Raw genomic sequence first — 25,501 nt, forward strand, 5'->3', positions numbered from 1 at the left:
CAAGGACATATCAAGGGAAACCTCCCACAACCACCCTTTATCAGCAAGTAGGGAATGGAAGCCAGATCCAACCAAAAGAGAAGACCTCGACCTTCCAAACGGCAGCGGTGCCTCCCCTTGCCTTACTTAATACTTTGCCAAGTCAACAGACATATCAATCTCAGGGCAAAAGGAAATATTTCCATCCTTACCAGTCTCATTTTAGTAAAAAGAGTAAGGGACACTACCGCGATAACCAAGGGTATTGCCATGATAATCCCCGATCTCAGGCAGTCAACACAGTGGGTCAAGCACGTGTCAGGACAGTCCCTACCCTGAGGTATGAGGCATACACACCTTTGAATGGCACATGAGTGGCCATTTACCCCAGCATAACACACTTGATACCGAAGCCAAAGCCGAGGCACATGGATTACAAGCCCATGAAGAACACGGGCACGTTTTGCTGCTACCACGAGCATAACGGCCATGACGGCAAGAAGTGTATCACCCTTCATGATCATATTGAAGCTTTGGCACGTGAAGGAAAAGTTGATCAATTCCTCATTCACCCTCTAAGGGGTAACCGTAACCAACGCCAGGTAAATGTGATATATTCCATAAGTGGTGGCACGCCCATATCTAAATCTTCCAACAGGGCCATGAAAAATAGTGAACGAGCTTTAAGGTCTGGCCACCAAGTGTTTCACGTGGAAGACATCAGGGGAGGTAAGTATCAAAAGCCTAACTGGGATCCAATATGTTTCTACCCTGAGGAAGAAAGAGGTATCATCTACTCTCACAACGACCCACTGATCGTGGAAGCTTACATAACCAATTTTGAAGTACGACGAATCCTGGTAGACACGGGGGCTTCGGTCAATATCATGTTTGCTAAAGCTTTCAGGACACTTAATATAGCTGAACACTTGCTCGACCGTTCGATTTCCCATCTGATAAGCTTCTCCGGTGATATCGTGCAACCTTTAGGGAGCATACACTTACCTTTCACCATTGGTACAGGCCCTTACACAGCTACCATTGCCACTAAGTTCCTGGTGGTTGATTGCCCAACGGAATACAATGTCATCTTCGGACGCACATGCATCAATGATCTCAAGGCCATGGTATCCACACATATGTTGTTGATGAAATTTTCAACCCCCCTGTGGCAATGGTTACATCAAAGGAGATCAACTTAGTGCACGATCATGTTACAACACTTCGGTCAAGCAACAACACCTGCCTGTGCCCAAGGAAATCCTTTCTATACATGACCAAGTCATAAAGACCAGCCCAAACGAAGCCAACTTAGATCTTCACGGTGGCAACAGTCAACCCGACGATCCTCGAGATGACTCTTTCACCCAGCAAGCACAACCCGCTGAAGAGTTGGAGAAGGTCTCTATCTCAAAAGATTATCCGGATTGCATGGTGAAGATTGGTACCACCTTGTTACCACCCATTCGGTTGGCATTGATCTCTTTTTTTACAAGAGAACACTGAGATCTTCGCCTGGTCATACGAGGACATGCCATGCATCTCTCCCGATATAATCTGTCATCGCTTAAGTATTGACCCCAAGACCAAGCCAGTGAGACATAAGCGAAGATCTTATGACGCTGAACGGTACGAGGCAATGAAGGCAGAAGTTGAAAAACTCAAATGCATAAGCTTCATCCGCGAAGTCAATTATCCAACGTGGGTAGCAAATGTTGTCCTTGTTAAGAAGAATCCGACCAAGGAAAGTCTCCTGCTCCAAAAGGTCTTGTGGAGAATGTGTGTCGATTACACTGACCTAAACAAAGGATGCATGAAGGATAGCTTTCCTCTTCCTCTCATAGACAAACTTATAGACTTTACGGCAGGGTGTGAACTCCTGAGCTTCATGGATGCTTACTCAGGATACAACCAAATCCTCATGAACCCTTAGGACCAAGAACACACAGCCTTCACTATTGACAGGGGACTATATTGCTATAAAGTCATGCCCTTCGACCTAAAGAATGCAGGAGCGACTTATCAGAGACTGGTTAATTCAATGTTCACCGAACAGATTGGGAAGAGCATGGAAGTTTAGGTTGATGATATGCTAGCTAAGAACAAACATGCTGACCAACACATCACTAACCTATCTGAAACTTTCACCATTCTGAAGAAGTATCGAATGAGGTTGAACCCCAACAAATGTGCCTCGGCGTAGGCTCTGGCAAATTCTTAGGCTCCATGATAAGCCAACGAGGCATTGAGGCTAATCCCGAGAAGATCAAAACAATCCTCGACATGAAGGAACCGGTAACTTCAAAAAACATCCAGAGCCTTACTGGCAAGGTGGCAGCCTTAACTAGGTTCATCTCTAAGGCCATCGACAGATGTGCTCTTTTCTTCAAAGCACTTAAGGGAAGTAAGAAGTACATTACATGGACTGATGAATATGCTGAGGCATTCAAGAACCTCAAAGACTACATGAGTAAAGCCCATTTGCTCTCCAAACCTGAGGTTGGTGACACTCTCATTATCTATCTGTCGGTATCGGCTTCAGCAGTAAGTTACGTTCTCATTCGAAATGATGGTAATGTCGAACGGCATGTCTACTACACTAGTAAGGCCTTACAAGATGTGGAGACACGATACTCCAACATTGAGAAATTGGCTATAGCATTGGTCATGTCTGCTCGAAAACTTTGCCCTTACTTCCAAGCACACTCCATCATCGTGCTTACCAATCATCCTCTTCGACAGATACTCCAAAGTCCTGACACTTCCGGGCGAATGATCAAATAGGCGATAGCATTGGGTGAGTTTGACATCTCCTACCAACCAAAGCCAGTTGAGAAGGGCCAAGCAGTGGCAACTTCATCGTCAACTTCGCATATCCTGTTGACATTGTTTCTACGCCTAAAAAAGTGGTTTCATTACCCTTGGAATCTCAGAAAATAGAACCAACAGCCCTAGCATGGAGTCTATATGTTGATGGCTCGTCCAAGAAACAGGGTTGTGGAGCAGGACTAGTCTTTACGGCCTCTAACAAAGTGGTAGAAGAAAAGATTGGGAGAAAAATTCAGGGCGTATCTGTCGTGCTTACCAATATGGCTCGTCCATCATCGTGCCGCTCGAGGAATTTAGGAGAAAAATTCTTGGACGAGCCATCAACATATAGACTCCATGTAGGCTTGGTAAGCACACTCCATCATCGTGCTTACCAATCATCATCGTGATTGAGTATGCTCTTCTTTTCAAATTCAAGGCGTCGAACAATGAGGCCGAATATGAAGCCCTCCTAGTAGGCTTACGTTTGGCCAAACACCTTGGGGTTAAACGAATTGATATCTTCAGTGACTCCCAATTGGTAGTTAACCAGGTCACCAACAACTTTGACGCTAAGGATAGCTCCATGGCAGCATATCTGGCACAAACACAATTGTTGCTCAAGCACTTCCACTACCAGATCACCTAAATTCCTCGAGCGGCAAACAGTCATGCAGATGCTTTGGTTCACCTCGCCTCAGCGGTAGAAGAAAAGATTGGGAGAAAAATTCAGGTTGAATTGTTGGCAGCACTAAGCACCATGGCTGCGGAAGTGTGCAACTTACAACAAGGAGATAGTTGGATTACCTCGATTTATAGATTCTTTGCTCATGACACCCTTCCAAATGACAAAGTCCAAGCTAAGCAGATTCGATACAAGGCTACCCGTTACTTGATCATTAATGACCAACTCTACAAGCGGGGTTTTAACCTACCATACCTAAGATGCCTTACGCCTGCAGAGGCAGAAACTGTCCTTCAGGAAATACATGAAGGAGTCTGCGGAGATCATGCTGGATCTCGATCCCTAGCACACAAGGCTTTTCACTAAAGATATTACTGGCCAACACTCCACTAAGATGTCAGCAGAATATCCTGCTCATGTGATAAGTGTCAACGCTACGCAACTATTCCTCACTCCCCTCCAGAGCCGCTCACTCCTATGATCAGCCCTTGGCCCTTCGCCTAATGGGGACTTGATTTGATCGGCCCAATGCCTGCAGGGATGGGCAAGGTTCGCTATGCAATCGTTGCAGTTGACTACTTCACAAAGTGGGCCGAAGTAGAACCCTTGACAACCATTACTGAGGCAAAAATAGAAGACTTTGTATGGAAGAACATCATTTGCAGATTCGGCATTCCCAATGTGATAGTCACTAACAATGGGCGACAGTTCGACAACAATAAGTTCATGATGTTTTGCTCTAAGTTCAACATCAACTTATGTTTTGCCTCCCTAGCTCATCCCCAGTCTAATGGACAAGTTGAAGCCATCAACAAAATAATCAAGTGAACTTTGAAAACTAGCTTGGACAAGGCTAAAGGTTGTTGGCCAGAATTTGTACCCCAAGTTCTTTGGTCATATCGCATTTCGTATCGAACATCAACAGGAGAAACCCCATTCTCACTTACGTTTGGTACATAAGCATTTGTCCTAGTTGAGCTTGAGCAAGCAACGTTCTGAGTCCAGAACTATATGCAAAACGAAAATGACAAACAACTTACCCTCAACTTAGATCTAGTCGAGGAACACAGAAACCAGGCTCATTTGAGGAATGTCGCCTACAAGCAGCGCATCTCTAACTACTATGACTCAAGGGTCAAACCTCGTTCTTTCAAAGTGGGGGACTGGGTATTGAAGAAAAGATTACTCTGCGACAGAGTCCCGAGTGAAGGAACACTTAGTCCAAACTGGGATGGACCGTTTGAAGTTATTGGCATCAGTCGCCCTGGCTCCTACAAGCTTAGAAGCTCAGATGGCAAGATCCTTGGCCATCCATGGAACGCTGATCACTTGAAGTACTATTACAAGTAAACTCATATTGTACAAGTGTTAACCTTCAGTCGTTCGGCATTCTATGTAACGAAGACTATTTGGCATGAATTCAATAAAGAGGTGATTTAGACAACTTGATCCTAATCCTTTTACATTTCTAGCAATGAAACACTCGGGTTCAAAGCTTCAACATGAATGCTTCCAACATGAAACAAAGTCTAAGTATATGTCAACAAGACTATACAAATAAACGAACAGCTTCACAGTATATTCGTCCAATCATACATTCCAACACATTCATACATAAGCCAATTGTGCTTTGAAAGGGTTCAACATATTTTGTGTCATTCAACACTTGCTACAATGTGCCTAGACACCTTGCCACTCATGCCACCAATCAGGTGAAAAAAGAACTCATCTTCATGCCACCAACCAGGTGATGAAATGTACAACCCGTACTCTAATATCATTTGGCAACTTGCCATTTATGCAACTAACCAGGTGATGAAATGTACAACTCGTACTCTCCTTCATGCCACCAACCAGGTGATGAAATGTACAACCCGTACTCTAATATCATTTGGCAACTTGCCACTTATGCCACCAACCAGGTGAAGAAGGAACTCATCTTTATGCCACCAACTAGGTGATGAAATGTACAACCCGTACTCTCCTTCATGCCACCAACCAAGCGATGAAATGTACAACCCGTACTCTAATATCATTTGGCAACTTTCCACTCATGCCACTAACCAGGTGAAGAAGAAACTCATCTTTATGCCACCAACCAGGTGATGAAATGTACAACCTGTACTCTCCTTCATGCCACCAACCAGGTGATGAAATGTACAACCCGTACTCTAATATCATTTGGCAACTTGCTATTCATGCCACCAACCAGGGGAAGAAGGAACTCACCTTTGTACCACCAGCCAAGTGATGAAAGCAACTCACCATTCATTCCACCTACTAGAAGATGAGTGGTACAACTTGTACATGTGAACTCCTAGCATTCACAAATAATCAAAAACCCTCAAGCTTGACAACTCAACTAGGGGAGCACTTATGCCTAACAACAGTTATAGTCACCAACAAAGCCTTATTGCAAGCTAACAACAACTTCAGTGCATGACATACGAAGATCAAGCTATTCAGCCCTCTTGCATCTGCTTCAAACATTTCCCCACTCCAACAATGCAAACACTACAACTCGTATAAAGCTTCACACACTCTTGATCAAGACAGTGTGAAGCAAAATCAATTTATGGTGCCAACAAGAGCTTCATCAATGGAGGGTAACCACAATTCTCAAAAGCTTCACACACTTTTGATCAAGACAGTGTGAGACAAAACCAATTTATGGTGCCAATAAAAGCTTCATCAATGGAGGGCAACCACAATTCTCAAAAGCTTCACACACTCTTGATCAAGACAGTGTGAAGCAAAATCAATTTATGGTGCCAACAAAAGCTTCATCAATGGAGGGCAACCACAATTCTCAAAAGCTTCACACACTCTTGATCAAGACAGTGTGAAGCAAAATCAATTTATGGTGACAACAAGAGCTTCATCAATGGAGGGCAACCAGAATTCTCAAAAGCTTCACACACTCTTGATCAAGACAGTGTGAAGCAAAATCAATTAATGGTGACAACAAGAGCTTCATCAATGAAGGGCAACCACAATTCTCAAAAGCTTCACACACTCTTGATCAATACAATGTGAAGCAAAACCAATTTATGGTGCCAACAAGAGCTTCATCAATGGAGGGCAACCACAATTCTCAAAAGCTTCACACACTCTTGATCAAGATAGTGTGAAGCAAAACCAATTTATGGTGCCAACAAGAGCTTCATCAATGGAGGGCAACCACAATTCTCAAAAGCTTCACACACTCTTGATCAAGACAGTGTGAAGCAAAACCAATTTATGGTGCCAACAAGAGCTTCATCAATGGAGGGTAACCACAATTCTCAAAAGCTTCACACACTCTTGATCAAGACAGTGTGAAGCAAAATCAATTTATGGTACCAACAAAAGCTTCATCAAAGGAGTTCAACCACAATTCTCAAAAGCTTCACACACTCTTGATCAAGACAGTGTGAAGCAAAACCAATTTATGGTGCCAACAAAAGCTTCATCAATGGAGGGCAACTACAATTCTCAAACCTTCGAAGCAAATTCAAGACTGTTCGAAGCAAATTCAATTTATATGGTTCATCTAAACCTTCGACTACTACAAGGTGTGGCTTGCATCACAATCTCTTGCTCAACATTGTGGAAGCAAAATTTATATATATTGTCTTTCCCACATTTTCAAATTTCTAGTTTCCCAAAAAAAAAAAAAGGGAAATTCAACAAAAGCTTCAACTCCAAAGCTTCATCAATGAAGGACAACTACAAATTCTCAAAAGCTTCACACTATCTTGATCAAGATAGTGTGAAGCAAAATCAATTCATGGTACCCAACAAAAGCTCCACCCATAAAAGCTTCACCAACAAAAGCTTCATCAATGGAGGACAACTACAAATTTTCAAAAGCTTCACACTATCTTGATCAAGATAGTGTGAAGCAAAATCAATTCATGGTACCCAACAAAAGCTTCAACTCCAAAGCTTGACCCACAAAAGCTTCACCTACAAAGCTTTAACACAAAAGCTTCACCTACAAAGCTTTAACACAAAAACTTCACCTACAAAAGCTTCACACTATCTTGATCAAGATAGTGTGAAGCAAAAAATTAATTCATGGTGCCCAACAAAGTTTCAACCTCAAAGCTTCACCTACAAAGTTTCAACTCCAAAGCTTCACCTACAAAGCTTCAACTCCAAAGCTTCACTTACAAAAGCTTCAATACAAAAGCTTCACCCACAAAAGCTTCAACATAAAAGCTTCACCCACAAAAGATTCACCTACAAAAGCTTGACCCACAAAAACTTGACCCACAAAAGCTTCACCTACAAAAGCTTGACCCACAAAAGTTTCACCTACAAAAGCTTGACCCACAAAAGCTTCACCCACAAAGGTTTCACCCACAAAAGCTTCACCTACCAAGCTTCACACTATCTTGATCAAGATAGTGTGAAGCAAAATCAATTCATGGTGCCCAACAAAGCTTCAACCTCAAAGCTTCACCTACAAAGCTTTAACCTCAAAGCTTCACCTACAAAGCTTCAAAATATATATTTTTTGGAAATTCGAAAATTCAAAAATTCAAAAATTCGAAAATTCAAAAATTTGGAAATTCAAAAATTCAAAAATTCAAAAATTCAAAAATCGAAAAAAAGAATTCGAAAAAAAGAATTCGAAAAAAAATTTCGAAAAAAAAAATTGCCTAGGCCTCATCTTCTTTGGGCCTAACAACTTTCATAACAAATATATATGAAGAAGGAGTTTTGGGCTATCACTTAGAAAGGAAGTGCCTCATTCGTCAACTCCCTCAACCGGAGACTTGGGAGGACTCCTACCATATGCTACTGCACCTTGATACTCGGAAGTCTCACGACCACTTAGTGATTTGGATTTTTCAAGTCTCCAAACGAGAAGTTTTCCTCACTCGGGAAATTAAGGGAGCACTACCTCAACCTACATGCTTCACTCACAAAACCTCAACATACATGCTTCACTCTCAAAGCTTCAACATACAAGCTTCAACAAAAGAAAAATTCAAAGAACTTAGTGAAGAATGCCTTGGTGTATTTAACACAATACGTTGAAATGAAACAAAGCTTGTTTATTGATATCTCCGATAAGTTACAAATATGTACATATACATGAATCAAAATAAACAAACAAGAGGGAGCTTTCACAAAGGTTGCTCATGAAAAGTCTCAGCAGTCGGCAGAGCCCCAGAAAGAGTAGGCACCGGAGGGTGATCATTCGGAGCCTCAGTACTGGGCAGAACCTCAGAAGGAGGAGGCACCGAAGGTTGATCATTCGGAACTTCATTACGCGGTATAGCCCCAGAAGACGAAGGCAATAAATGCCTTTGGAATAAACCCACAAACCTCTGAAGATCAAGCAAAATCTGACCATCAGATTCCTGCAGCTGGTCAAGCTTCATCTTCATGTTTGTAGCATAGTCATATGTGAGCCTGTGCAACTGTTTATTCTCATGCTTGAGCCCTCTGATCTCCTGTTTGAGACTCATCACTTTAGCCACCAATGATTCAACTTGGCGAGTTCGAGCAAATAGGCGTTGGACCATATTAGACACAGAACCTGCACACTGAACACTGAGAGCCAGAGAATCCTTAACAGCCAACTCATCAGACCGTTTGGAAAGTAGTCTGTTATCTTTAGGAGTGAGAAGGTTCCTGGCCACTACCACAGCGGTCATATCATTCTTCATCATAGAGTCATCAACGGTAAGAGGACCAGTAGGGGATAAAAATGATGGGACGCCATATGTTGTCTTGAGAAGGCATGGCTGCCTCTTCACCAAAGTTCAAGTCAAAACGACGGTCGGATGGGCCAGACATTCTCAGTAATGATGAACGAGAAATGAAGTGCAATAAATCTCTGAAGTAAGGGGAAAATTCCTACAAGCAATAACTCTCTGAATGTACTCCTTGCACACAATTGGTGCCTTTATAAAAGAAAAGGCAACATGACCGTTGGTTCAAAAATCGAAGAGGCACCACTCTCCGAATTTCGAAGAGGCACCACTTTCCATACTTAACATCAGCTCCTCGGGTACCACAAATAACTTTGCCAAAGATCTCTGACAAAGTTTAGACACATAAATTTTGAAGGTCCAGCTACCCTACTATTACCCACAAGGGTAAAGGAACAGGACCACTGCTTAATAACTAGAAAGTCCCAATGTGTGTCAACCTCTGTGCTCTATGGCAAGGTGGACTGGCAAAAATGCCCAACCCTTACTCACATTCGAGAAAACACTCCCAACAAGATTGCTTGCTCAAAAATCGAAGAGGAACCACTCTCTGAATCTCGAGAGCCAGACTCCCAACATGATTACTTTCTCAAAAATCGAAGAGACACTGCTCTTCGAATTTCAAGAGTCAGACTCCCAATATGATTGCTTTCTCAAAAATCGAAGAGGCACCGTTCTCTGAATCTCGAGACCCAGATCCCCGACAGGATTGCTTGTTCGAAAATCGAAGAAGCACCGCTCTCCGAACTTCAAGAGCTAGATTTCCTTGGATTAAGCTTGTCTGCAATCTTCACACACAACATCAGCTTTCCAGATACCACATACCACTTTTTCAAAGCGCTCTGACAAAGTTAAAACATGTGAAGTTTGCAGCTCCCACTACATTGCTATGACCAAGAAGGGTAAAGGAATAACATTATTACTAGCTCAAAAATCGAAGAGGCACCGCCCTCCGAATCTCGAGAGCCAGACTCCCAACAGGATTACTTTCTCAAAAATCGAAGAGGCACCGCTCTCCAAATCTCAAGAGCCAGACTGCCAACAGGATTGCTTTCTCAAAAATCGAAGAGGCACCGCTCTCCGAATCTCGAGAGCCAGATCCCCGACAGGATTGCTTGTTCGAAAATCGAAGAGGCATCACTCTCTAAACTTTGATAGCCAGATTTCCTTGGATAAAGCTTGTTTGCAATCTTCACACGCAACATCAGCTTTCCAGATACCACATACCATTTTTTCAAAGTGCTCTGACAAAGTTAAAACATGTGAAGCTTGCAGCTCCCACTACATTGCTACGACCAAGAAAGGTAAAGGAATAACACTACTACTTGTTGTTAGGGAGACTCTTATATATGTCGACCTCCATCCTCCACATCCAGGCAAACCTGCAAATACTCAGCTTCTTTTCCTCCCGATAATACCTCTGCAAACAAGCCACACCAGAGCAAGAGTATCTCATATCATCAGGGTTAAAAGCAAAAGTATCCCATATCAAGCTTTTTCCCTGTCTTTTCCTTTGGCCTTGTTCTTACCTACAAGACAAGGAGAAAGAGAGCAATCAGTCAGCACTTGGAATCAAGCTTCTAGTCAGGAACTGATTGCCTGATTACTTACCTGGCATTGCTCTCGAGTACTCATCTTCAACATCTTATGCTTCCAGAGAAGATACCACATCTGCCTAAGGAACAGATAGGGCAAGTGAGAAGGATACAAGGAAGCATGTGGAGACAAGCGTAACAGAACACATGCCGATACATCCACTACTTTGTCAACAGCAAAAGTATCCCATATCATCAAGGTCGAACGTACTCTAGATTTGATGGACTTGTTTTGACCCTCAAATTTTTGAGTCGGCCTTATACTCTAGAGGGAACCAGAAAACCCTCCACCCCAGTTCAAGAATAAGCCTGTGGAAAGTTACTTCTTCAAAAGCAAAAGTATCTCATATCATCTCTTCTCCATTTGCTTCTCCTTATCCTTGTTGCTGTTTACGACACAAGGAGAAGGAGAACAATCAACCGGAAGCCGAAGTCGAACCTCTGATCCAGGTTGCTTGCTTGGAAGTCTGATTGCTTACCTTATCTGTTACCTCTTTCGGCAAATCTCCTAGCTCGGCGACTTGGGGGACTCCTACTATAGGGTTTTGTATCACACTTGACCAAGCCCAAAATTATAAGTAAGCTTTAAGTGAAATTGATACATTACCTTGTGCATCTTCATCGATTAAAGATACCACCCCTGGATGGAGGAAAAGTACTTACAGAGAAAATGCCACAACTACGTATGAGATAGATAAGGCAAGTGAAAATGATACCACACTTTGGTACTTAGAAGTTTCGTGATTACTTAATGGCTTGGATCTTGCAAGTCCCCAACCGAGAAGCTTCCCTCACTCAGGAACTTAAGGGAGTACTGTTTGTACCATACTTGACCAATCCCAAAACTACTGAGCACCGGTCAACGTTATACAGTCAAGGACCCAGAAGAATTTCCCTCCAACTAAGAGGCCAATCACAGCGCAACACGTGTTGACATCAGAAACCAATCATAGCACGACACGTGTCAATATCAGAAGCCAATCACAACACGACACGTGTCAATGTCAGAATGAAACTAGAAACTCTCTTATATAAATAGAGATCATTCTCTCACAATATTTTCTAATGTCATTTGTACTAAATCATTCACTTGTACTCACTAAAGGAGAGCTTGAACCTATGTACTTGTGTAAAACCTTCACAATTAATGAGAACTCCTCTACTCCGTGGACGTAGCCAATCTGGGTGAACCACGTACATCTTGTGTTTGCTTCCCTGTCTCCATCCATTTACATACTTATCCACACTAGTGACCGAAGCAATTTAGCGAAGGTCACAAACTTAACACTTTCTGTTGTACCAAAGTCCTCACTGATTTTGTGCATCAACACTACTGATTACCCTAACTATGTATCACAGCACCCAGAAACCCATAAACCCTAATTACCCAGAAACCCATAAATCCTGATTACTGTATATTATACATCACATCACCAATTCAAAGAAGTCTTTGAAGAACAGGTCCCCCATTTTCCCTAACCAATTAACAAAACTTAAACCGAAAACGCTATTGAGACTACGAAGTTCAAAGAAACCCAAATCTTCCAATTATCCAATTCAATATTTCAATTTCCCAACTAAAAATGATGAAATAAGCAGATAGAGGTTGACAGTGAAGGAAATTTATCAACCCAAATCATACACGCTCATAAACATGCAAAACTCACCTGGAAACACTAGATTATATCCCTAGAATCAGTACAACTTGAATTAGAAATTGAATTTGACTGTGTTCCAATTCGTTTGGGGGCAAAATTAGGGTTTAATTTCAGAGGAAGAAATCGATCCGGGTTTTCGTTCAGGCGAATGAGCGCAGAGATGTGGAAAATGAGGATTATGAAGGGAATTGAAGGGCGAGATTGATCGCACTTGTTGGAATCGAAGGCGAGATTTAGTAAGCCCGAGAACAGCAGAAGAGAGATTTGTGAGAATGATGTGAAAAAGCAACAGAAAGCAAAAGAAAAATCGAGAACACAGTCCAATTTGAGAGGACTTTAAAATACTACTGTAGTCAATTAAAAGATTTTAAAGGATTTTAGAATGGGAAATTTTATTTAAATCCATGCAATCTCTTTTTATACCCAACTTAAAATTTTGAATGTTAATTGTCTATTTTACTCTATTGCATAATTACTATTAAGTACAAAATGAAATTAATAATAAAACCCAAATTTATCAATAAACCCAAACACTATAATTAAACCATACGGTCATCGTTTGTTTATCCTACGTTCATTCTGACTAAAACCCTAAAAGCTCTCATAGAGAAAAATAAATTTTTCTATTGATGGATGGTGATTTTGAAGTTTTGAATCCTCCAATCAAGGTATGACTCAATTTATGAATTTTTTGTTCGTTCGATTTCAATTTTTCAAAGTTTAGAAGATGAGTATTTTGGTTATAATTCTACTTAGATAAAGGAAAGCTAAAGTAAGAATCTCTTGAACAAATATGGCAAAATACAACGAAGATTTCTTAAACGAAATGATGAACTTACACCGTAGCAGAACCTATCAAGGAGGTATAAGCATGTACCTTTCCTATCAGAATATGAGGATTGTTGTTCACCTGCTATATGTAGGGCTGAAAAAAAATCCCAAAAATACCAAACCGAACTGAAAGATTCCTGAAACCCAACCGAAAAATTCTCAAACCGAAATTCCTGAAAATTTTGGTACCCAATACCGAACCTATCCCGAAATTTGGGTACGGAAATCGGTCTCACGTTTTTGGGATTTCGGTATTCCCAAACCGAACCAAAATATATATATATATATATATTATTTAATTTTTAAATATATAATTAGAATTTTAATAGCCGTTGGATTATGTTGAGATTTAATCTCAACCGTTGCATGTAAATCAAAGTTATCAACCCCAACCCGTGTCTGACTCTCTCTCGCTCTCTCTTTCTCGGTCTCTCAACCTCAGACCTAAAACCTCACCTCAGTATCTCCTCGCCGATTTGTCTCTCCTCCAACATCCGTCACCTGAATCCCGAATCTACCCACACCAGTCCTCATTCCTCTCAATCATCCCTCCTCACCTGAATCGCCTTTATCCACTGTCCTTACCATCCGAATTCGGCTCCTAAATCGAGCTTTCGGTCTCATTCCGCACTTATCCTCACTGCAAAAGGTAAGAAATTCCTGCAATAAACTCAACCAAAGTTCATACAAATTGTTTGATTCCAAATTCAATTAGAAAATTTGAATTTGGGTTTCTGAATTAGGAATTTCTGAAATTAGGGTTTCTGAATTAGGGCTTTTGGAATTAGGGATTTTGAATCGAGAGGTTGCAGAGGGAATATGAGAGGTTAAAGGGGGGAGGGAGCCTGATTTAAATGTTTTCTAAAATACCTTTTGCAATCAGAGCTTTTTTCGTAAATTTTGGCAAGGTACTGAGGTACCCCATTCGTTCTTTTCGTAAATTTTTCAAATGGATTTTAGTGAGGTACTCAGGTATCCTATTCATTCTTTTCGTAAATTTTGTCACTGCAGTTGATTTAGGGTTATTCATATATGCTGCACCAGTTCCATAATTTTATAAAAATGGAAGCTCGATTAATTAATAAGTTTTTATAATTATTCTTAGCATATTTAACTGCGTGTGATTCTGTAATTTAAATTTATTGGAATGGATGGGGTTATAAAATGGAAATTGCTTGCACGTCAAGGCACAGTTTGTTAAGGTTTTGTTTAGTTATGGGCTTATATTCGAAAGAAAGTTAATGGAGTGTGGTACAAGCTGTTGTTGTTGTTCCCTTGTTTGTGTTAAATATATGAAATATGGGTCATATGCATTCGAACAGACCGAGGCATTTCGCTTCTTTCTTTGTTTGTTTTATATTTCTTTTGGGTGAGGGGATGAGGGTCGTGGGTTGTAAATGGTGTTGATTAGTATTGGACTCGGAATATGGATTAAAAACATATTGATTGCAGGGAAGTGGATTAAAAAGTTAGTCTAAAATGTTACCATGATATATCAATTTTCTTTTGTTGTCCATATACAGATTGTTAACTATTACATATTTGAAAAATGGTTTCATATTGGAGATTCTCTAAAACTTGTTTTTCGATTTAGCAAGCATTGAGAACTTGTTTTTGCTCTTTTCTTTCTCTCTGAAACTTCTAATGACTAACTGATTAGATCCTCAAGCATTTGCATAACATTATCTGTTCTTTTGGATCAGATCCGAGTGTACTGCACCCACTGTAATAACAACTCAAGTGTATTCGGTCCTTGGTTTGAATTGAGGCTTTTTAAGGTTAGTACTATATCTTCATTTTGCATTCACATGTTTGTGTTGTTTATGTGGTATGGACATTAGTTAGATATGAATAAATATGAATTCTCTTTATGAATAGATATGAGTCATATGACTCTTTAATTGTGTTTCCTCTTTATGAATATATATGAATTCTCTTTAATTCTCTTTAATTGTTTTCTCTTACTTTGCACATATTGAATATGTTAATGTTATTGCATTTGAATTGGATATGTGCTATTGTGCTTTATTGATTGGAATTTGGATATATGCTGAACTGTGGTTGTGGTTGTGATTGGAAGAGTACAAGTACCAACAAGAAGGGAGCAACCATAAGCATCAACAAGATCAAAAGGCCGAAGAGGCCAACAATCTTCATAAACGTTAAGCTTTGCTTTTTTGCTTTTGGTTTGTAACTTAATTATTTTGAAACTTTGGCTCGTAACTAATTTTTTTGCTTTTGAGTTTGTTACTTTATTTATTTTAAAACCTTAGCTTGTAACTATTTTTTTTTTTTGCTTTTGGATTTGTTACTTAGTTTATTTTTATTGCATGCATGTGTAGTAGAAATTGAATAGGTAGATCACATATGTTATTGGTAGAAATTAAATAGGTAGATCAGATCACATAGCTACTGACTATTGTGCACAGATTCCGATTTCAGATTGCATAGCTATTGACTATTGTGCACAGATTCAGATTTCAAATTGCATAGATTGGGCCGCAACAGATTGCACAGATTGCAGATTTTAGTCTAACAACAGATTGGGCCGCAGATTGGCAACCTGCCCAAAAGCCCAAATTTTCAATATAAAATGTTGAATTTTAGCCCAAAAGCATGATATGTCAAATTTAGTCAAAAGCCCAAAACCATTCCGAGATTCCCGATTTGTTCTGAAATTCCGAAACTATTTCGGGATTCCCGAAAATTGGGATTTCCGAAAATTTGGTTTGGGATCGGTATTGAAATTGGGATTCCCTAAAATTTCGGTTTGGGAATCGGGATTAGGGTTTCGGTATGAGATCCCATACCGAACCACCCCTAGCTATATGGGACGTGCCTTGGGTTTCATAGCAAACACGAAATTTACACAAGCTCGAAATTCTACTTAACAATAGTGAAAGTGGTACTTGGTTTTGAGAGAAACTACATCCTCATCTCCCACAAGATTTGAGGCGTTGGCCATCACTTCTTTGGGGAACAATGAAGGATCCACATCCTGTTCAGCCCAACTGCCAAGCCAAAAAAATGAGAAGATCAGAACTTCTGAAATCAACAGATGAATTATGTGTCCACTACTTGGAGTTTCTTAAACCAAATTTCCCTGGATTTCTTGTTCTTTTTCGAATCGTAAAACGTCATAGGGTATATAAGCAAGCCAACATAAGTTCCATACCCAGAAACACCATTAACAATAGCAAGAACTCCCCTAGCGGTCTGCAAAGGTCATCCTATTGAATTAGGTGTAAAAATAAATTCACATATTGAATTGGGTTTATGGGGGTATATTAGGTATTAAATTTGGATTTAAAGAGATATTAATAATTTAGTTAAAAATCAAAGGGGCATTTTGATATAGATGCCTCAAATTTGAATTTTTTAATCAAACATCTATAACTTTTAAACTTTTGATCAAACATTCTTCTACTAATTTTTAATTAAAAATTATGATTTTTATTGTATTTAATTAACCAACTAGTTCAGAAAATAATATCACAAATATTCTAAAATCACCACAAACTTCCTATCTTATCTTATCATAATTCGTTCAAAATGAATTTTTCTTATTCAAATAATTTGTTGTTTTAAATTCTAAAAACACATAAACATCCTATTAACATACAATTATGAAATATAACATGCACATATATTAAATATAGCGTACCAAACAGATATATTAAATATAACGTACCAATCATTTTGTACGTTATTGGTACGTTATATAAATTTAATCTGGGTATGCATTAGTATTTTGGTACGTTATAAAATATTGCTTTTGGTACGTTATGCAATTCTTTATTTAGTACGTACCAAGTTATTAGTACGTTGTATTATACTTATTTTGGTACGTACAAAACTTATGGTACGTTATGTGTAAGTTGTGTAACCCAAAAAAAAAGATAACTTTTCACATTAAAACATTGTACTAAAAAATATTTTTTCAACTCTAAATAATTAATTATTGGAATAAGGACTCATTTTAAATAAAAATAAAAATGTGAAAACTCTTAGTTCAAGTTTCTACTATAAGTAGTTGTTAAAAAATTCAAATTTATTTTCAGTTGCATGAAATTAGGCAGTCTAGTCTACATCTCAATTTTAATTATAAACGAACTCTTGTTTTTTTATATGTTGAGTTGGAAATTGGAAAAACTATATTTCATCCAATTAATCTTGAACCCCAGTAGATATAATTGAATCCTTAAATTGAGGAAGGGATGAGATTCCATAAAAATAACAATAAATTAATGAATATTATTGAGTGCATTTTTTTTACATAGAAATGGATTTAAAAGAATTTATAAAATACTTAAATTAAGAATATACCTGGAATATAAAGTTTAATTAAAATTAAAAGCACTTTAATCAAAAGTTGAAAAGTAACAGATGTTTAATTTAGAAAAATCTAAAATGAGGCATCTAATTCTAATTAACTCAAAATCAAATGGGTGCAAAGAGTAAGTTGGGTGTAAAAATAAGTTAAATGGGTTTAAATAAAATTTCCCTTTTAGAATCCATTCAAATTTAAATGTAGTCAATTAAAGGATTTTAGAATCATTTAAAATCTAGGTGTATTCAATTAAAAGATTTTAAAATCCATCCAAATCTAAGAGTATTAAAAAAATTAAGATTTTGGATGATTTCAATAAATTGTGGATTTTATGGGATTTGAAAGCTAAAAGTATATATAATCAAGACTAAAAAGAATCCAACCACTGTCACAGCCCGTCCCGGAGATACATTTGACGGGAATGTGAAATGACGGATTTACCCTTAGCGGGTATTAAGGTACGTGGGTGTGACGTTATTTGGATTAATTTTATAAGTTGGATTAAATTTATTTGTTTGTAAATATTGTGATTAGGGATTAAATGGATGGTGAGGATTTGTTTTGGTTGGGCCACGCAAGACCTCTCTCCTTCTCTCCTTCCCCCGTGCCTCTCTCTCCCTCTCTCTCCTCCATCTCGACTCTCTCTCTCTCTTACCCTCAAACGTACGGACCACACTCACAAACCTTCCAAACGTCACGGATCGAAGCTATTAAGGTATGGTTCTTCATCCTTTTGACGTTCTGAGTTGAATGGTACTAGTTTTAGGAAGTGAAACCCTCGAAATCACGTGAAACCCGAACCTTCATTTTTGGTCACTGTTCATGTACTCGTAATATGTTGTGTTTCAGGGAATTCTAAGCTTATAGTGAGCTTCGAAAGGTCCCAAGGAAGCTCGGAGTGCTTCGTTGGAAGGATTTGGACGTCGGGATCACGAGGGTTAAGTTTGGCCGGTTTTTCTTGGATTTGTCCGGTGAGATTTAGTTGTTTTTGAAGCTTAAAAGTAGTATATTATGATTCTACATGTTGAGGGCTTCAAATTGATATATTATACGAAGAAAATGGTTGAGAAACGAAGGAGAACGAAGCATTTGAAAATTCCCCAGTTTTCCGGCCATCGGAAAAACCAGTCTGGCGAGCTCGCGAGGAAGAAGGTGCGCGTGGGCGCGAGTGGACCTGTGCTTTCCCTGGCGCGTGGGGGCGCGTGCCAAATCAAATAATTATTTTAAAAATTTGTCGATGTTCGTGACATCGAGTAGGTCAATGTGGTATATTCATATACCCAATTTGAGCACCGTAAGAGAAGTTATTAAGAATTGTTGGTTAGGTGCTTTAAATAACGTTTTATAGTTTCACATTTAGGTGAAAAGGTGAATTGACGATCCGACCGTTGGATCATCACTAAACTTTGATGCGTTGTAATACGTAATATTTGAGGATTTTAGGAATTTACGGATTGGGAATCCGATTTGCGGATCTTCCGGAATTGGAGTTGTAAGTCAATAATATAGAATATTAACCGTCACTTAGTTTTGTTAATTGACGGAGATCCGACCGTTGGATGGTAATGAAATTTTAGGATGTTGTCCTAGAGATATATTGTGGACCTCTGGAAGTTATGGATTTAAAATCTGAGTGGCAGATCTTCCGGATCGAACTTCGTAGTGACGTATTTTATATAAGTCATATATTCTATCGATATGAATTCTGAGGTTGGATTTGATTATTGTTTTAGGCGCCGATCGTTATGACGCCTTGGCGTATTGTGGTAGGGAGTTGTAGGGCGAACTCCATGTGAGTGGGCAGTACTTTCTATTTATACCTATATACTATGAATTTTCCCAGAAATTGAGTTTTAATGAAAGTATGTTTCTAAAATGCCATGCATGCATGATATGAATGATATGAGCTATATGAATTCATAATTGATGCATATATATATATATATATATATATATATATATATATATATATATATATATATGTGAATTGACACGGTGGACGCACATGTGAGTTTTATTATTATTCAGATGAATTATTTTATATGAATTGCATTGAAAGCTCATAACCTGCCCCTAGGTGTTAGTGCTTATATTATTATTCACCACACTGCACGCTCGTCTTGGATCCAAGTAGGTGGATGTCGTACAGACCATGTGAGGGTTCCGACATGCTAGTCGTACAGATCACTAGATGTGATTCCGACTAGTGGGTGACCTTAGTTATGCGCGCTGATGATTGATGAGAGAAGCACTAGAGCGTATTTATACACCTGTCATCGTACAGACTACTATATGTAGTTTTGAGTGACGTGCAGAGTTGAACCGTACAGGTCACCGAGGTGACTCCGGTTGGATTGGATGTTGAGCTTTAGAATCAGCCGTACAGGACCACTTCAGGGTCTCCGGTTGATTTATTTTCACCTGATTTATATTGATGCATCTATATTATGTTTTTGGACACTTGGCATGGCATATTTTTCTGAAAAGTATTAAAGGATAGTGATTTGAGATATTTGCTTATATATATGTTTATATATGCTATTTTCCGGGAAAGTATACAGGTTTTACAGCGAGGGGTTAGAAATGTTTTAAATGAAAGATTTTCGAAAAGCTTTGTTTTGCTGACCCACTCAATTTTGTTTTTCGCCCCTCCAGGTTTAAGTTAGCAGAGCTTTGGTGGCCACGAGGAACCCAACGGCGTTCTGACAGAATTCACAAAAGTAGGACTCACCCTCGGGGGTTTCCATTTAGTAATTGTATTTTAAGAGCTTCCGAACTGTGTAAATGGTTACGTCACTCTCACGTGACGGCCAGCACGCCCTCCTTCGGGATGGGGTGTGTCAACCACACCCCTTAGGATTTCAAATCCTTCCACCACAATCCATTCAAATTCTTTAAAAATCCATATGAATTTTGTAGGAGTCTTTAATCCTCTTAAATCCTATCAAATATCACTATTAAAATCTTTTAAAATATTAGTTTGACTACATCCCCTCAAATAGAGGATCCATTGATGACAAACGTGTGGAAGCAATGGGCAAAAATGGCATTTTGCTGCCCCAAAAACCAAAGAGAAGAACAACCGGAGGAAAAAGGCAGGGGCAAAATCGTCTGCCTACTGGTCATCCATAGTACCCACCCGACTGAGTTTTAGTATATAGACTAGCTAGTAATGCCCGCGCGTTGCTGCGGGATTACAAATTGACTTTCTAGCAGTGTATAAATTTGAGTTAGTATCAATGTAACATTAATTAATCTAAACAAAATTATCATAGTGAAGGAAAGAATTTTATTTGCTATAGAAAAATTGTAGTTTTGATACCTTACAAAGGTAACTTGTTTAAAAAGATGGAAAGCCAGCGGTTTTCAATCTTGAATTTCCACAGCATCCTTTGAAAAATAGCGACCATCATCGGATAGAACTATTGTACCACCTAGAGGAAAGAAAAAACAATGAGTTACTAAGATATTCTTATACACAAAAAGAAAACACTTGAAACTGAATGAACAAAATATTCAAACATGGAAAGCACATCATGAGGGATAATCTATCGTTTTTGGCCAAGTGAGGAATGATATCTTGAGTACCAAGAGAGAGAAAAAAGTAGTTCAACATAATTTTATGATACCTGTTGGGTTAGTCTTGTATTTCACTTTATTTATAAAATCAACTACTGATATGGTTACAACCTTGGCAACATCACCCCTAGTATTGGGTGTCCATCTAATTTTAACTTAAATTTCTTCTTCAATCTTGGATATACATAATGCTTCAGTTTAAGTTTTACCACACAAAAAAATTTTGAGTCTAAATGGGTTTTATAAATAGATGATAAAATTGCAACTCAGTAGAATCGAAGACAATGAAAATTGAATATTATTTACCATAAACCGACATGCAAATTTAAATGCAAGAATGCAAATGAAGAGAGTTCGCTTCATCGTGTTCAGCAAGGAAATAAATAGCAACGAAAATAGTATGATTTGGTGACCCTTACCTTTAACTTATTCCGACGATAAGGCATTAAAGGTTGACCAAACCAAATTCTGCAAGTAATGAGGTTGCATAAAAACTTTTGCCTGAAAAATTAAAGCCACTATTTTACGAAGGTTAATAAGAAAAATCCAACCCAATAATCACATCTGTCTGAGAAGTGTATTTCAGCTTAGAAAACATTTATGCATTTAAAAAGATGTGAGAGAGAGAGAGATGAACCTTCTTGTGGAAAGTAAATGTTCAGGGACAAAGAGCTTTAGAGATCTGTACTTGAGTTTTTTGGTGAAGTTCATACATTCATTATTGAAATTCATATATTTATAAATATATAGAACAGAGTAAAAGAATTCTAAGATAAAAAATAATAATTATTAACTTAAAATGATTACACATTTGTAAAAGAAACTGAAGTGAAATAGCTGAATAAAGCTTATGAATCTATTTGAAGGGCTGCCAATATTTTCTTTAGCTTTGTATATACATATTTTATCTTTTTTTGTAAAGATATATGAAATTCAAATTTAAAATGTTTGAGAAAAAGAAAAAAGAATACAAAACGATGTTTGCTTGCATAATCATGTTTAGTGATCCATTGGAATGCTCTCGAGGAAACAATTAAAGAAAATACACAACTTAGTATTCGATAATGCACATTATAACTCATTTTTATGCAGAAATTAAGGTACCATTTGATAACCATTCTGTTTTTATCAACTTAAGTTTACTTCTCAAAACATAACAGAATGCAAGGTTCTCAAAGCACATTTAAGCTGACATTTGCAGGAGTAAGAGTAGCACTATAATGTAACAAAAGGCTTAACACTACTCAAAAGATTGCAATTGAAGAATCCATGTTCAAATTAGCACTAATCGCGACATGAATACATTGAAGTCGAAACTTAAGTGAAAAACTACAGAAAACAGATGCATGATGACAGGGAGACACGAACCTAAAAAGCAATCAATACCTTTAACTCCTTGTTCATAAGTAGCTCGGAAACGCATCATTAAAGTTGCAGCCTCTCCGTTTAAAGGGTCAGAGGGATTGGGATATAGCAGAAGTTGTGGCAACAACGCTTCAAATACGTTTGCAAGGTCTGGAAACACAGGCAGATTTAAGAGAATAAAACTTGGATTTCGGTATTAAAAGTAAGGCTAGTTAAATGCGTTTACCAAACATGGGGCTCCAAGTCTGATTGATAACTGTTGTTTTCCTGTTTATATAACTCAGATTAACATGTGGTAGATAAGTTATAAAATGTAAGTAACCACATTGTGTAAGAGCATTTTCTTTTGTGTTGGATATAAAATTGAAAACAGTGCGTTAATTTAATAAAAAACAACAGATACAGCAGTATTGTAATATGTGTTTTTTGAGTAAGAATTTATGTTTTCATGTGTGGAGGATTTTGGTAGACAATGGGAAGATTTTCTATGTCAACTTTACTGAACACAAAACCAAGAACTAATCTGTATTTGTGGAGGCATGTCCATGTATTTAACTGTAGTAAAAAATAAAGATCTATTTATACCGAACTTGATGAAATATGGTATTAAGCTGACCTTTGGAGGACCTGTAGTTGTTTAATACTGGTGTAACCTTGTGCCAACACAGAAAAACATAAAAGACAAAAAATATAAAAAAAAAAAAAAGCGAGGGGCAAAACAACCATTCGACTGTACAAATGTGAAAACAGCAAGGGAATCAGAGGAAAAAGCGATGGACAAATGGGTCCAGCCACTGGTCATCAATAGTACTCAAAACTGAGTTTTAGTATGTAGGATGATGATACATGTAAGTCCTGAATCAATTAAAAAAAATAATCTAAATGAGGTCAACCCTATCCCTCTGTTTTCGTCCCCCAATTCTAAATCATTCTTCCACCCTTGGTATCTCGATTTTATCTCACCTTAACATTTTATATCCAACCTGCAACCCAGCTCTCTTCAAATAGTATTTAAAACAATGAAGTGCTTGCATAAGATTGATGCAAAAAGGCATAATGCAATCCAATTGCAAATTGGTCCAATAAAAAATTCAAACCAAAAAAACTCCTCATCTCTCTCATCAAACAAAAATTCCCCAATCCAACAGAATTCCTGATCACAACACATAACATAAACTAATAAAATATTGCTCAAATAAAAATTTAATTTTTATAACTTAAAATTAAAGAGAACTAAATACACATATTTGGGAAAAAAAATGGAATGATTCCATACGTAAATCTCACCCACAACAGTTTTAAAATGCAGTCATCCCAGTGCAAACAGAAGGTGGAAAATGTTGTCCCAGCACAAACACAACCTGCAAAACAAACAAACCAACACACAAAAAAAACCAAATGATCAACGATAAAATTTAGAAACCCTACCACACAAAATCGTAAGAACAACATAAAAATTACCAATAAAAGTTAGCAAAAAACACACACGGTCTGACAATAAACGTCTTAACGCCAATGATGGCCTCAAACCCAAACAAAATCCCAAATTAGTAAAAAAAATAGTGAAAATGAACTGAACCCATTCCTCTATCATATTCTTTTCATCTGTTTTCCTATCCCTAATCCCAAATATCTCTTCCATGCTTTCTCTGCCGTTTTCCCCTCACCCTCAATCCCATTTTCTTCCAAGTCTATAATAAAAACCACATGCATAAACACGCTAGAAATTTGCCAAAACCCAAAACATAGCCTAACTAAAAATCTCACCGATAAAAGTTTCACCCAATAAAAACACTCTATCTCTTTGATCAAACGAAAACTCCAAAACCAATTCAATGGTTGATGACAACAGATAACAGAATCTGACCAAGATTTTCCTCAAGGGATATCCCAGAATTTAAATTCACGCTAAACCCATTCCCTAAATCTCTTAATTGAAGGCAACCCAGAAACAAAATAATGAAAAAAAAATGAAAAACTTATTCTCAGTATCCAAACAGCTCAAAGCCCAGAACAAAAAAAAAACATAATACCTTTGCGGGTTTGGAGCTCTTTTCTTATAATTGTTAGTATTGGTGTTGCGCCTCAATTCGTGGTGTTTCCGTCGGTATCAATCGAAGGTGGGGCCGCTGGTTTGGGTGAAGAAGAACAATAGGAGGATCCGAGCCTACAAACAGAATCACAAAAAGCAAACATAAACACAAAACCCATCTGCATATCTAAAACCACAAAAAAAAAAAAAAAAAAAAACACCCACACTGAGAAAGCCGTAAAATTCACCAGGAAACGCCAACTTTTAGGGTAAAAAAATTGAATCGGATCTAATTGCACCGTTGTCGATAATTCCTGAGAGAAAGATGGAAGGTTGGAGGGGGAGAAAAATCAGCGTTTTGGAGACAGAAAGCTAGAGTTTAGAATAGCAGCAACCGAGAATGGCGAGAGAGACAAAGAGAAGCGAAAGCAGAGAAGAAGTCGAAAGAAGGTCCATCGATGATCGACGCGTGGGGAAAAATTGAAACAGAAGGGAAAAAGTGTGAAGAAAAGTGGATAGCAGGCGTCGCACAGAGATGGTCGACACGTGCATCTAATGGGCAAAACCGTAATCTCACTGTACAAAGCTGGCCACAAAGGAGGAAAGGAATGATAAACCGAGGGGGCAAAACGGTCATCACACTGGTCATCCACAGTACCACCCTGGTTGGGTTTTAGTATATAGAGATATATGTTTGAATTTGTTGCATTGTTGACAAATAAGAGCATGACTGTAAATGAATGAAGCATGATAATTGGAGGAGGGTTGAAAAGAAAAGGTCAGGATAGGCGCCCTAGGCCAATCCTCGTCTCTTCGTCCCTCCGCCATAGTGAAGTAGTGCCGTGAAGTGTAGAGCAACAACAAAAAAATCTTAATTAGTCACGTATCATATTTTAATTTATTCTCATGATCTCCCCCACATAAACAATGA

The 25,501-nt window shown here is 38.3% G+C and overlaps 2 protein-coding genes and 1 long non-coding RNA gene across 28 annotated transcripts in view; 2 read left to right on the forward strand and 1 right to left on the reverse strand.

The window, feature by feature from the left end:
* LOC126587404 (NAC domain-containing protein 82-like) overlaps nt 1-25,501 on the forward strand; it is an 80,577-nt gene that overhangs the window by 26,740 nt on the left and 28,336 nt on the right. The gene's annotated exons all lie outside the window — the stretch shown is intronic.
* The window catches only part of LOC126587408 (caffeic acid 3-O-methyltransferase-like), a 48,886-nt gene that overhangs the window by 18,188 nt on the left and 5,197 nt on the right, over nt 1-25,501 (forward strand). The window lies entirely within an intron of this gene.
* On the reverse strand, nt 15,894-25,419 carry LOC126587413 (uncharacterized). 15 transcript variants are annotated; one of them, XR_007611053.1, is made up of 6 exons: nt 24,796-25,417; nt 24,572-24,705; nt 21,593-23,899; nt 20,917-21,028; nt 16,440-16,480; nt 15,894-16,275 (listed from the first exon to the last, which is right to left on the reverse strand). It is a non-coding gene; the product is annotated as an uncharacterized LOC126587413 (long non-coding RNA). The 15 variants fall into 15 exon arrangements; XR_007611057.1 differs by lacking the exons at nt 15,894-16,275; nt 16,440-16,480 and having other exon boundaries at nt 20,852-21,028; nt 21,593-22,688; nt 22,765-22,805; nt 23,155-23,899; XR_007611063.1 differs by lacking the exons at nt 15,894-16,275; nt 16,440-16,480 and having other exon boundaries at nt 20,852-21,028; nt 21,593-21,674; nt 21,811-21,855; nt 22,560-23,899; nt 24,796-25,416.

The sequence above is a fragment of the Malus sylvestris genome, chromosome 10 (genome assembly GCF_916048215.2).
Source record: "Malus sylvestris chromosome 10, drMalSylv7.2, whole genome shotgun sequence".
Taxonomy (NCBI): domain Eukaryota; kingdom Viridiplantae; phylum Streptophyta; class Magnoliopsida; order Rosales; family Rosaceae; genus Malus; species Malus sylvestris.